Here is a 5,615-nt window from a genome sequence, read left to right as displayed (position 1 = left end):
CAGCTAGTGATTCCACTTTGGAATATTTTCATAACTTAAAATTCACAATTTTTATGCAAATTGTATATGCATATAAATATATTTATGTATATTTACTAGCATCTTTGTTGTACTTTTTAATGAAAAAAAGACATTTATAAAGAATAACTTACAGCATTTTCTTAGAAATACTAAAAATCATTCCACTAAGAAAATTAATTTTCAAAATAAAGGGTGCGTAAACAAATGGTTAAATTCTTGGTGTTACAGTATAGCAATATATATGCAAATAGTAGATCAAAACTTGAACAGTCAATCTATTTTGTTGATACTTTACAAACAGATTTTATGACACTAGGAGGAATACTTAGTTGTATGTGAGACAGATACACATTCTCCTCATTGCCAGATTTTTGAAAGTAATTTGTCTTGTTTGTTCTTTTGTGTAAAATTATCCGGGTGTGTTTTAAAGGTGTAGTCTTTATTTTATTTGAACATATAATCATATATTTTATGATTGATGCAATTAATTATAGTTATTGCTATTATGGTTGTTTACAAGTGTAATTTATATGTAAATTTAATACTGAATTATTCATCTCACTAATTTTGATATTCCTGATAAGCCATGAGACACTGTCTTATATGATTGCATTGTTTCCTGCTTTACATTCAGACATGCTATTATTTTATTTATTTTTCTTAATTATATGAATAAATACCCCTAATGAAAATAGTAATAATGACTGAAAGAGGACTAAAATGCCTTTAGAAATAAATACCAATTCTAATATAGAATATATATATGTATCTATATATATATGTATCTATATATATATATATACACACATACATATTCCTTCCTAAATCTGAAGGAATCTAATCTGATGGAAACCGGAATTGTCTTACCTTTGCTTTACATTAGAGACACTGTAGGATAAACAAAGAATACCAAACCAAAGAACAGCACCCCTTCACCTCCTAATGTGTCTAATAATAGAACAAAGGAGTTTGTTCACATTTCACATAGCTGTGTTTACTGTCAGGCCTGAAAGATAGATTTTCTCTCATCTGACATTTTTCCCTCAGGAGTGGCTTCTGTGAGAAGACACCAGAAGCTGTTCTTATGTAGGACAGAGCCAGTTTCAACCATCTCCAAGCTGAACTTGCAGCTGACCAAAGCTGAGCCCATCAGTGATGCTGGTGGCACCTCTTAAATAACATACTTAAGAGAAGGCAAAAAAAGGCTGTGCAGTAGCTGGGAGAGACAGGAGAAAGAAAATTTGAGACACAATTCTGAAGACATCAGAGTCAGTGAAGAAGAAGGGAGAGGAGGTGCTCCAGATGCTGGAGCAGATTCCTTTCCAGCCCATGGAGAAGACCGTGGTGATGCAGGTTGTCCTCCTATAGCTCATGGAGGACCACAGTGGAGCAAGTCTCTTCCTGCAGCCAATGGAGGACCCTATGGATTTCTGGCAGGATCTGTGACCCCATGGGGGACCCAAGCTGCAGCAATCCATTACGAAAGGATTTTTATAACCTCCCAGACTATGACTGACACTGTGTTTGGGATTTGTTTCCTACAGAAAATATATGAACCACGTGTAGCATGGGTTTCAATTTTGCATTGGTGGCTAACTGCAACCATAAGTGAGGTGCCTAAATCCAAGAGCGATACACTTTCAGACATATTTCCTTCCAACATTTCCCATTGGCTTAAAAAGCTCATTTTATTTTCTGTGCTGTTTAATTCTCACATGTAATCTATGCAAAAATTTTAAAAGCTTAAATTAGCACTGTGAATTCAATTCTTGAAATGAATTTTCTAACTTCTAGTAAATGAATACATTACCAAGCATCACAATACCTTGATTCATTTTAGCTTTAGATTTAAATTTTGTTTGTGGCTCCATCTCTGTGTCCAAAATTCTAATTGAGTAAGTCAGATAAAATTTTATCTCTAAGCCATCATTCTTCATTCTGCATTAATAGTAGATCACCAGAGGAAGTTAGCAGCTGATAGATTTTTGAGGGATTTAGGTAGCTTGATTACCATATGTATCTCTGGAAATATGTTTGTTTAAAACACTGAGTTACTGAAAAGTAATCAGAAATAAAACCTGGAATTTAGTGGTAGGAAATGACCTCGCCTAATGTCATTGTCAAAATTTGGTGGATCTTGACTGTATTGACTAGTTTTACCATGTCATTATAGATACACGTGTAGAATAGTCTCTATTTCCTTGACTACCTTTGGAAATTCTGACACTAACATTAAGTGACCAAATGACTTTTTAAATTGATAAAGTATACATTTACAATGTTTTACAAGCAGCAACAAGTTATTTTCCTAAACATATAGATAAGTCTTAAAAAAATCCATCCATTCCAATGTTATCTATTTTTAGGGCATATTGTCATACTCATTGTTCCCAATAAAGTGTCCTTCTTTTCTGGAAGGATTATACTTGGTTTAAACCACTGGAAGCTATGAAACTTTCAACGGTTTAGGTGAGAACAGTCATTCTCCGTAGCTATGTTATTTCCCCTTATAGATATTAAAATAAATTAAAGCTTGTAAAAAATGTGACTACAATGGAATTCTGCTTGAAACAACAAAAGACATTGCATTTTTCATAAGTTCTTTTTTACCTTGGGACTGTTGTATGAAGTAAACTGCTAATTAAAAACATCAGAAGTACATTACTGCAATCTTGGTCCTTTTTCCTAAACACTGAAAAACACCATGCATTTTTTTAATGACAACATATATCAATATAAGAAACTTAAAACTGATTCAGTTCTTAGCACATAGATATCTACTGCATTATGGATTTCTTGGTTCAGAAGAGCATAGGTTCCCTGCAGATCTTCTGTAATATAGCTGAGTCTTTTATGGATGCCTTGGATACTCTAGGAACTCTCACAGGTATTAGGTAACTGAACTAAGCCCTTCATAGCTGTGATGATTTCCATGGAAAACAAGGCCAAAATGATGGAGATTAAATGTTTTCTCTTTTAAAGGAAAGGAAAATGAAAGAGTTAGTACATCATTATACGTGACAGATGTTATGTGTGTTGCACACAGATATTTTTATGAATCTGTCCATGATACATACCTTCAATTCTCCATATACCTTCCATTTTTAAGCAAACATTACTGTAGGAAATGATAGTGTCCTCTCCCTGGGAGCATATAGATTTCCATGGGAAATGTATTCATGATGGCATTAACTTAATTTATTTCAAACATTTAACAAACTTTGGGTGAATTGAATCATTCTCTGCAGGTACTCTACCTGTTATTGTTGCCTCCTGAGAAAAAAGGACAAAACTTATGTTCCTTAAACATAGGTTTGCAGTGTCATCAAAAACACCCAAGGGTATTTCACTCGGTCTCCACATGCTATTCCAGACAGGTCTGTGATGATTTAGAACTATTTTATTATGAGCCAGTCCCATGCTGGATACCATAGGACCTTTCAAAAGACAGCAGAAAACTCTGTCTAAGCAACTGAATTGTATGAGATGTCTGAAGACCATCCAAAAAATTTCTTCAGTAAGGAAGCTCGTCTGTTGTTTCAAACACTTCTTTGGAATCTTGCCTCAGGGATGTTAACAGCTTACTGAACATGAGCTATTTTTAATTAAATAACAAGTAAAAAGTGAACTTCTTTTTATTGGTTGTTTTTCATTCATAAAGTGTGGACTGAAATCAGTTTTCTGCACAGAGGTGTCTAATGTCATTTGCAACTCTGTCTCACCTATAGTTGGTACTCTGATTTTGGTCATGTGTCACGTGTCTTTTTAGAGCCTTACCACATAGCACACAGTATTAGACACTGATGTGTGAGACTATGACTTCAGGTTGTCTGCTTTTTTACTTGTGTATGTATCTAGGTTGATTGCTATCAAATCCATTTTCACACAAAGTTATATATTGTGTTACAATGCTGATGGGTTTCGTAGATGAGTGTGTGTGTGTGTCTGTAAACACAGGCATCTGCACTAATACTTATAAAAGATCAAAACTCTCTAAACCCTAAATTTTTAACAAAACCCCTGCAACTGAAGGAAAACTCTGTTCAACACTATTACAGTTACTTAACAGTATGAATGAGAAGTTTCAAAATCAGTAGAGGAAGTATCGAACCTTTCTCAGATTCGCAACACATGAGACAAAGGATAATGACCTCAAATAGGTTTGCATAAATAAAGAATATAATCCCTGTCTAAAATAAACCCAAATCCTTATCTGTAGGAAAATGAAGGAAATAAAGTACAAAAAATATTACAAACCATCTTTCTAAATTTAATTTTCTATAGTAATAAACTACAAAGTCACCACCTCTGGGTTTTATTTTAGAGAATGAATTGAAGAAAAGAGGAAAAAAACCACTTCCAACCAGTGATTCCTGAAAAGGACATGCCTGGCTAGTATAAAAAAGTTTCATTAGGAAGTCTTAATACGAGAATATATGAAGTTACATCTGACATGTTCATAGTAGTCAATATGAATACAGAGATGATACCTTTCACTGTGTAAGAGAACCAGAGACAGAAACCTGTGAAAACTTCAGACTGACCTTGTGGTGAAAATATTAAAAAAAAAAAAAAAAAAATCAATGCATATGCAAAGCAGTCCACCGGAGACAATTACATACACACATATCTGATATATCCTAGGGACATAGTCAGGACACCTATGTTTACAGAGTCCCAGAGTGACAGAGTGTCTGAGCTTGGAAGTGATCATCTAGTCCAAACGCCCTGCTTAAGCAGGACCATATAGAGCTATATCGAGATGAATTTTGAATATCTCCAGGGATGGGGACTTGAACATGCAGCTACCAACAGGCTCAGTGGGAAATGCTGGGAATGCACTTCTTGTGTGTGTTCTTTGAGGAATGAGAAATACACTAACTGCGGCTTTGATAAAGAGTAACTGCATAATATTTATTGTGGTGCTTCAAACATTGGAGGGCATATGAATCACTAAAAGAGAACATGAGGAAGGAAAACTACTGACTAAAAATACTTCTATTTCATGTACTAGATATTTGGGGGCTAAAATTAGCCCACATTTTATCCTACATAGGCAGTTAAAACTATAGAAAGTTTGACTGGATGAGAATGGTCCCAGGTTTTCACAGAGATATATGTCAGTATGAAAAGAACTTGCTGATTAACATGCCCAATATTGCAAAGGAATGATACCAAATATTTATATATCCTCCTACTATCCGGATGTTTCCTTATTGAAAATCAGGGCAAGTTTGTTTCCTTGCCTGTGTAGTCCCAAGAACCTGTGCTTCATATAACTGTACATATAACCTCTTCAAGAAAGACATTCAGAGTTGAGGAGTTTTGTCCTCCCAAGTCACTGTTAATGTGTGAAGGAGCCTGGCTCTCCTGGGGAGGGCTGAACATCTGCCTGACGATTGGCAGTGGTGAATGAATTCCTTGTTTTGTTTTGCTTCCATGCATGGCTTTTGCTTTACCTATTGAACTGTCTTTATCTCGACTCATGAATTTTCTCACTTTTACCCTCCAGATTCCCTCCCCCACCCCACTGGGAAGAAGTGAGCAAGTGGCAGGGCAAGGCTTATTTGCCAGCTGCAGTTATAGCATGACCT

This window comes from Corvus hawaiiensis, chromosome 2, assembly GCF_020740725.1.
Source record: "Corvus hawaiiensis isolate bCorHaw1 chromosome 2, bCorHaw1.pri.cur, whole genome shotgun sequence".
NCBI lineage: Eukaryota > Metazoa > Chordata > Aves > Passeriformes > Corvidae > Corvus > Corvus hawaiiensis.
The sequence above is the reverse complement of the archived record's forward strand: the minus strand, read 5'-3'. Positions refer to the sequence as shown.